At 41.3% G+C, this 8620-nt stretch overlaps 1 non-coding gene and 1 pseudogene across 1 annotated transcript; both read left to right on the forward strand.

Annotated features, from left to right (window-relative positions):
* Nucleotides 1–629: 629 nt before the first annotated feature.
* LOC122322055 (5.8S ribosomal RNA) lies at nucleotides 630–808 on the forward strand. Its single transcript, XR_006246408.1, has one exon. It is a non-coding gene; the product is annotated as a 5.8S ribosomal RNA (ribosomal RNA).
* A 318-nt stretch (nucleotides 809–1126) lies between these two features.
* On the forward strand, nucleotides 1127–8580 carry LOC138926955 (large subunit ribosomal RNA; annotated as a pseudogene).
* The last annotated feature ends 40 nt before the right edge of the window (nucleotides 8581–8620 follow it).

Raw genomic sequence — 8620 nt, forward strand, 5'->3', positions numbered from 1 at the left:
TATATATTATATTGAATATATAGACCATTTGTTGTCTTCAATATAAATTGCGTGTATATTTAATTAATATACATGCGTTGCGTGATGTATTGTTCATATTAAATTATGCGCATACATTGATAAATGCAACACCTAAAATATACATTGTTGTACCTGATATACAGGTTAATGCTTTATATAATATTAAAACAATATAAATTATATTTATATTGATTATATAAAACTAAGACATTTCGCAACAATTATTTTAGGTATATAAAAAAATTAAACATATTTTATATGTTTAAATATAGACGAATATATTGAATATAAATTGCGTGTATATTTAATTAATATACATGCGTTGCGTGATGTATTGTTCATATTAAATTATGCGCATACATTGATAAATGCAACACCTAAAATATACATTGTTGTACCTGATATACAGGTTAATGCTTTATATAATATTAAAACAATATAAATTATATTTATATTGATTATATAAAACTAAGACATTTCGCAACAATTATTTTAGGTATAAAAATAACTTTATTGAAGGAATTGATATATGCCAGTTAAATGGTGTATTTTTAATTTCTTTCAATAAAAACATAATTGACGAATTGTATATTTATATATATTTATAAAACTCTAAGCGGTGGATCACTCGGCTCATGGGTCGATGAAGAACGCAGCAAACTGTGCGTCATCGTGTGAACTGCAGGACACATGAACATCGACATTTTGAACGCATATCGCAGTCCATGCTGTTATGTACTTTAATTAATTTTATAGTGCTGCTTGGACTACATATGGTTGAGGGTTGTAAGACTATGCTAATAAAGTTGCTTATTATTATATATTTTTATAATGATATGCATATGGTATATTATTGGATATATTTATATATTCATAATATTAAATATAAAAGCAATTATCTCAAATATTTATAAAAGAAAAAATGAAGATATACAATTCTTTCTTTTTTCAATTCAAATAATACTGAGAAATGTCTAGCATAAAAAAAATTAAATTTTTTTTAACTAGAATTGTCTCTTATTTAAAGATGCGAAAATTGAAAATATATCAAATATATTGTTCTTCATAGAGATATATTGTTTATATATATATACATTGCTTTATACAACCTCAACTCATATGGGACTACCCCCTGAATTTAAGCATATTAATTAGGGGAGGAAAAGAAACTAACAAGGATTTTCTTAGTAGCGGCGAGCGAAAAGAAATCAGTTCAGCACTAAGTCACTTTGTCTATATGGCAAATGTGAGATGCAGTGTATGGAGCGTCAATATTCTAGTATGAGAAATTAACGATTTAAGTCCTTCTTAAATGAGGCCATTTACCCATAGAGGGTGCCAGGCCCGTATAACGTTAATGATTACTAGATGATGTTTCCAAAGAGTCGTGTTGCTTGATAGTGCAGCACTAAGTGGGTGGTAAACTCCATCTAAAACTAAATATAACCATGAGACCGATAGTAAACAAGTACCGTGAGGGAAAGTTGAAAAGAACTCTGAATAGAGAGTTAAATAGTACGTGAAACTGCTTAGAGGTTAAGCCCGATGAACCTGAATATCCATTATGGAAAATTCATCATTAAAGTTATAATATTTAAATAATATTATAGAAATAGTGTGCATTTTTTCCATATAAGGACATTGTAATCTATTAACATATATAATTTATCATAAAATATGACTTATAGTTTATTCAAATTATTATGCTTGCATTTTAACATAGGATAAATGTCATTAATTTGATAAAGTGTTGATAGATTAATAAGAATACAGTGCGTTAATTTTTCGGAATTATATAATGGCATAATTATCATTGATTTTTGTGTTTATTATATGCACTTGTATGATTAACAATGCGAAAGATTCAGGATACCTTCGGGACCCGTCTTGAAACACGGACCAAGGAGTCTAACATATGTGCAAGTTATTGGGATATAAACCTAATAGCGTAATTAACTTGACTATTAATGGGATTAGTTTTTTAACTATTTTATAGTTAATTAACACAATCCCGGGGCGTTCTATATAGTTATGTATAATAATATTTATATTATTTATGCCTCTAACTGGAACGTACCTTGAGCAGATATGCTGTGACCCGAAAGATGGTGAACTATACTTGATCAGGTTGAAGTCAGGGGAAACCCTGATGGAAGACCGAAACAGTTCTGACGTGCAAATCGATTGTCAGAATTGAGTATAGGGGCGAAAGACCAATCGAACCATCTAGTAGCTGGTTCCTTCCGAAGTTTCCCTCAGGATAGCTGGTGCATTTTAATGTTATATAAAATAATCTTATCTGGTAAAGCGAATGATTAGAGGCCTTAGGGTCGAAACGATCTTAACCTATTCTCAAACTTTAAATGGGTAAGAACCTTAACTTTCTTGATATGAAGTTTAAGGTTATGATATAATGTGCCCAGTGGGCCACTTTTGGTAAGCAGAACTGGCGCTGTGGGATGAACCAAACGTAATGTTACGGTGCCCAAATTAACAACTCATGCAGAAACCATGAAAGGCGTTGGTTGCTTAAAACAGCAGGACGGTGATCATGGAAGTCGAAATCCGCTAAGGAGTGTGTAACAACTCACCTGCCGAAGCAACTAGCCCTTAAAATGGATGGCGCTTAAGTTGTATACCTATACATTACCGCTAAAGTAGATGATTTATATTACTTGTAATATAAATTTTGAAACTTTAGTGAGTAGGAAGGTACAATGGTATGCGTAGAAGTGTTTGGCGTAAGCCTGCATGGAGCTGCTATTGGTACAGATCTTGGTGGTAGTAGCAAATAATCGAATGAGACCTTGGAGGACTGAAGTGGAGAAGGGTTTCGTGTGAACAGTGGTTGATCACGAGTTAGTCGGTCCTAAGTTCAAGGCGAAAGCCGAAAATTTTCAAGTAAAAATAAATATTACAATTATTGTGAAAATTATATACTTGAATAATTTTGAACGAAAGGGAATACGGTTCCAATTCCGTAACCTGTTGAGTATCCGTTTGTTATTAAATATGGGCCTCGTGCTCATCCTGGCAACAGGAACGACCATAAAGAAGCCGTCGAGAGATATCGGAAGAGTTTTCTTTTCTGTTTTATAGTCGTACTACCATGGAAGTCTTTCGCAGAGAGATATGGTAGATGGGCTAGAAGAGCATGACATATACTGTTGTGTCGATATTTTCTCCTCGGACCTTGAAAATTTATGGTGGGGATACGCAAACTTCTCAACAGGCCGTACCAATATCCGCAGCTGGTCTCCAAGGTGAAGAGTCTCTAGTCGATAGAATAATGTAGGTAAGGGAAGTCGGCAAATTAGATCCGTAACTTCGGGATAAGGATTGGCTCTGAAGATTGAGATAGTCGGGCTTGATTGGGAAACAATAATATGGTTTATGTGCTCGTTCTGGGTAAATAGAGTTATAATCATTTATGGTTGTAACTTGTTCCCCGGATAGTTTAGTTACGTATCCAATTGTGGAACTTTCTTGCTAAAATTTTTAAGAATACTAGTTGGGTCAAACCAATTAGTTCTTATTAATTATAACGATTATCAATTAACAATCAATTCAGAACTGGCACGGACTTGGGGAATCCGACTGTCTAATTAAAACAAAGCATTGTGATGGCCCTAGCGGGTGTTGACACAATGTGATTTCTGCCCAGTGCTCTGAATGTCAAAGTGAAGAAATTCAAGTAAGCGCGGAGAATTGAGAATTTGGAGAATTGGATTTGATCGCGTAGAGTGGGTGCAATTCCGTAACTCGTAAATCATACGATCAAGTCAAGTCGACTCAAAACCTCCTCGTGGTATTCTCTGGGTACTAGCTTTTGCTGGTAGCTGATTTGAGCGGCGGAGGGGTCCCTGGGGTTACCAGCCCCTTGGACCCCTTAAAAACATATTGGTGCAGAAACTAACAACGAGCCGCGGAGAATTGATGAGATAATAGGAAGATGAGGGTCCACGGCTACGAGTCTGGATGCTAGCAACCGGTATGAACGGGGGGAAGCGGTTAACCTTCAGGTCGGGTGCCCTGCACGATATGTGGAATGTCGTTCAACTCCAAGAGGGGTTTGGGCGTCCACATGTCACATCGACACAAAGACGAACTTGATACACAACGTCTTCGTGTTGATAAAAAAGCGAGGTGGTCAGAGGAAGAAACGTTGATGATGGCGAGAAAGGAGGTCGAGCTTGCAGCAAGTGGTATTCGACATCTAAATAAAAAGCTAGCGGAAATTTTTACACACCGCAGTTCCGATGCAATTTCTTCATATCGGAAGAGGGGTGAATATAAGGCAAAACTGGAACAGATAAGAGGGCAATCTGTTCCCACCCCAGAAGCATTAGAGTCGAATACCTCACAGCGCCGCCCTAGTAATAGCGAGCAAAACCGACGAGTATCAACATCATCTTCGGGACCAATCAGACCACACGAACAGACGAACAGCGAAATCCTCAGGGTACTACAGGGCTATGCCCCAGTAGTATGCGATTCCCGGTGGAGAGCCGAGGTCCTGCAAACTATCGTAGATAATGCGCAGGTCTCGGGACAGGAAACCACTCTCCAAAGTTTATCTTGCTATCTCATGGAAATTTTTCCGCCACGGAATGAACCGCACATTCTGACGAGGCCCCGAACGGAGCCTCGAAATATGAGACAGCGTAGAAGGCAGCAGTACGCTAGGGTTCAGCGTAACTGGGATAAACATCCGGGAAGATGCATAAAGTCCCTGCTGGAGGGCGCTGACGAGTCGGTGCAGCCACCCCAGGAAATTATGGAGCCATATTGGAAACAGATAATGACCACGCCTAGCTCAAGCTCCATCGAACACGCCTCGTTCCACATGGAACATTCGTTGGAGAGAGTATGGTCCGCTGTGAACCAGCGCGATCTTAGGGCCCATAAGGTCAAATTATCAGGTTCTCCAGGCCGGACGGGATTACTCCAAGAACTGCCAGGAGTATCCCCGATGGCATTATGCTACGCATAATGAACTTAATTCTCTGGTGTGGGAGACTTCCGTACTCCATCCGTCTGGCCAGAACCATCTTCATCCCGAAGATGGCGACGGCAAGTCGTCCGCAAGACTATCGTCCTATTTCAGTCCCCTCGGTTTTGGTTAGGCAACTAAATGCCATTCGGCAGCCCGGTGGATTAGTGCAGTCAACTGGGATTCGCGTCAGCGAGGGTTCCTACCGACCGATGGGTGTGCTGACAATACGACGATTGTTGATTTAGTTCTAAGGGAACATCATAAGCGATTTAAATCGTGCTACATCGGGACCCTCGATGTTAGTAAAGCCTTTGATGCGGTAGCTCACAAAGCGGTCTACAACACATTGGCTTCGTATGGTGCCCCACAAGGACTAATCAACTACATACGGAATTCGTACGAGGGCGGCGGCACAATGCTACGTGGGAACGGGGGGTTTCAAGGGAGTTCATTCCTGCAAGAGGCGTCAAGCAGGGTGACCCTTTGTCTCCCATACTATTTAATCTGGTCATTGACCGGTTACTTAGGTCCTTACCCAGTGAGATTGGTGCCAAAGTCGGAAACGCTATGACAAATGCGGCTGCGTTCGCAGATGATATAGTCCTTTTTGCGGAAACTCCGATGGGCCTTCAGAAATTGTGGACACCACAGTTGGCTTTCTCTCCTCTGTGGGCCTCACCCTTAACACTGACAAGTGTTTCACTGTCAGCATAAAGGGGCAAGCCAAGCAAAAGTGTACTGTCGTGGAACGGCGGAGAGCTTTTGATTGGTGAGCGCGAGGTTCCTTCACTGAAGCGCACTGACGAGTGGAAGTATTTTAGGATTAAATTCACTGCGGATGGGCGGGTCCGGTACAATCCAGCTGAGGAGTTGCAACCGAAGCTGTTGAGATTGACTCGGGCCCCCCTGAAGCCACAGCAGAAGTTATTTGCCCTTCGGACTGTCCTTATCCCACAACTCTATCACAAGCTGACCTTGGGAGTGTGACGATAGGCGTTCTGAAGAAATTTGACACATTGGTTCGATATACCGCACGGAAGTGGTTGAGGCTTCCGGTAGACGTACCAACTTCTTTTTTCATGCCCCCACAGAAGTGGGGGTCTCGGTTACCATCGTTGAGATGGATAGCACCGATGCTTCGTTTGAAGCGATTGAGCAGTATAAAATGGCCTCACCTCGAGCAATCCGAGGTAGCCAGCTCTTCGTGGAAGACGAAATGCGGAGGGCCCGGGATAGGCTTCAGGCTGGAAGTCAAGAGTTGTTAACCCGTCTACAGGTAGATTCGTACTTGGCAAATAGGTTGCACATGTCTGTTGATGGTGGCGGGCTCCGTGAAGCAGAGCGTTTTGCTCCGCAACACGGATGGGTTGTCCAACCCACGCGTTTGCTAACAAGGAAGGGAATTACAGAATGAATCAAACTGCGGATAAATGCCCTACCCTCAAGGTCTCGTACCACGAGGGGAAGGCACGAATTGGGAAGACGGTGCCGTGCAGGATGTGATGCTCCCGAAACAACAAACCACATCTTGCAGCAATGCTATCGTACTCATGGGAGGAGGGTAGCTAGGCACGACGGCGTAGTAAATCTAATCAAGCGGGGACTTGAGAGGAAAGGCTGCGTCGTTCATGTTGAACCAAGTCTGCAGGGCTAGACCGGATTGAATAAACCCGACCTGGTAGCTATCCGACAAAATCACATTATGTGATTGACGCGCAGTAGTGCCCGACGGCCATTCGCTCGACCAAGCGCAGCAGCGCAACGTCGAGAAGTACGAGGCACCGGACATACGGACAAATTTGCGGAGACGTTTCGGCTCGCAACATGTTGTTGAGTTCCATTCCGCCACTGTGAACTGGAGAGGAATATGGAGCGGGCAGTCGGTAAAACGGCTGATTGCTTCAGACCGCCTCAGCACTAGTGATAGTCATATCATTAGTGTCCGGGTAATCAGTGGGGTCTCTGGAGTTTGGCGACAATTCATGTATCTGTCGGGATACACGCGTGATTGGACTTAGTCATGCATCACGTTCATATTAAAAGCTTGCTGCCGTAGCATAACATCTAAAAACGGCATAAAATTCGCTTAAAACGAGGCGGTTTTTTTAGTACGTAGGCGTCTTCTGGGTCGTATGAACCCACAAGATGAATCGTGCATGCACCTCTTATTGGCTAAATAACATCATAACCTGAGTGTGTATCTTTTGAAGATTTTTACGATCCTTAGCGAACAAAAAAAAAAAAAAAAAAAATAGCCAATGCCTCGTCATCTAATTAGTGACGCGCATGAATGGATTAACGAGATTCCTTCTGTCCCTATCTACTATCTAGCGCAAACCACAGCCAAGGGAACGGCTTGGAATAATTAGCGGGGAAAGAAGACCCTTTTGAGCTTGACTCTAATCTGGCAGTGTAAGGAGACATAAGAGGTGTAGAATAAGTGGGAGATATTAGACTTCGGTTTGGTATCGACAATGAAATACCACTACTCTTATTGTTTCCTTACTTACTTGATTTAAATGGAACGTGTATCATTTCTAGCCATTTATACGGATATATTTATTATATCTTATGGTATTGGGTTTTGATGCAAGCTTCTTGATCAAAGTATCACGAGTTTGTTATATAATCGCAAACAAATCTTTAATGAGAGATGCATTCATGTATTATCGATTTGAAAATTTGGTATAACTCCAATTACTCAGGTATGATCCAATTCAAGGACATTGCCAGGTAGGGAGTTTGACTGGGGCGGTACATCTCTCAAATAATAACGGAGGTGTCCCAAGGCCAGCTCAGTGCGGACAGAAACCACACATAGAGCAAAAGGGCAAATGCTGACTTGATCTCGGTGTTCAGTACACACAGGGACAGCAAAAGCTCGGCCTATCGATCCTTTTGGTTTAAAGAGTTTTTAACAAGAGGTGTCAGAAAAGTTACCATAGGGATAACTGGCTTGTGGCGGCCAAGCGTTCATAGCGACGTCGATTTTGATCCTTCGATGACGGCTCTCCCCATCATTGTGAAGCAAAATTCCCCAAGCGTTGGATTGTTCACCCATGCAAGGGAACGTGAGCTGGGTTTAGTCCGACGTGAGACAGGTTAGTTTTACCCTACTAATGACAAGACGTTGTTGCGACGCATTCCTGCGTAGTACGAGAGGAACCGCAGGTACGGACCAATGGCACAATACTTGTTCGAGCGAACAGTGGTATGCGCTACGTCCGTTGGATTATGCCTGAACGCCTCTAAGGTCGTATCCGTGCTGGACTGCAATGATAAATAAGGGGCAATTTGCATTGTATGGCTTCTAAACCATTTAAGTTTATTATTTATATTTTAAACGACAATGGATGTGATGCCAATGTAATTTGTAACATAGTAAATTGGGAGGATCTTTGATCACCTGATGCCATGCTAGTTACATATGAAAACATTATTTAATACAATGACAAAGCCTAGAATCAATTGTAAACGACTTTTGTAACGGGCAAGGTGTTGTAAGTGGTTGAGCAGCTGCCATACTGCGATCCACTGAAGTTATCCTTTGCTTGATGATTCGATATAAAAAAAATGTAATATGCATGTGTAAATATGTATATT

This window comes from Drosophila bipectinata, unplaced genomic scaffold, assembly GCF_030179905.1.
Source record: "Drosophila bipectinata strain 14024-0381.07 unplaced genomic scaffold, DbipHiC1v2 scaffold_121, whole genome shotgun sequence".
Classification (NCBI taxonomy): domain Eukaryota; kingdom Metazoa; phylum Arthropoda; class Insecta; order Diptera; family Drosophilidae; genus Drosophila; species Drosophila bipectinata.